Raw genomic sequence first — 328 nt, 5'->3', positions numbered from 1 at the left:
AAACAAAAAATGTTCATGAGTTCAAAAAAACATTTATGAATCTCAGAAAAACGTTCATTGATTAAAAAAAATGCTTGTCATTTCAAAAAACTGCATGTTGATGAACAAAATTTAAACTCAATGAACTTTTTTTGAATTTGACGAACAAATCTTAATTTTGAGAAAAAAATTCGAATGCGATGAACATTTTTTGAATATGATGAACATTTTTGGATATGATGAAATTTTTTTGAATTTGAAAACATATTTTGAATTCAATGATCATTTTGAGCGTGTTTAATATATCTTAAAAGTTTCATGAACATTTGAAAAATCTGATGAACACATT

Source organism: Triticum dicoccoides, chromosome 5A, assembly GCF_002162155.2.
Source record: "Triticum dicoccoides isolate Atlit2015 ecotype Zavitan chromosome 5A, WEW_v2.0, whole genome shotgun sequence".
NCBI lineage: Eukaryota > Viridiplantae > Streptophyta > Magnoliopsida > Poales > Poaceae > Triticum > Triticum dicoccoides.
Note: the sequence above shows the minus strand (reverse complement) of the source record.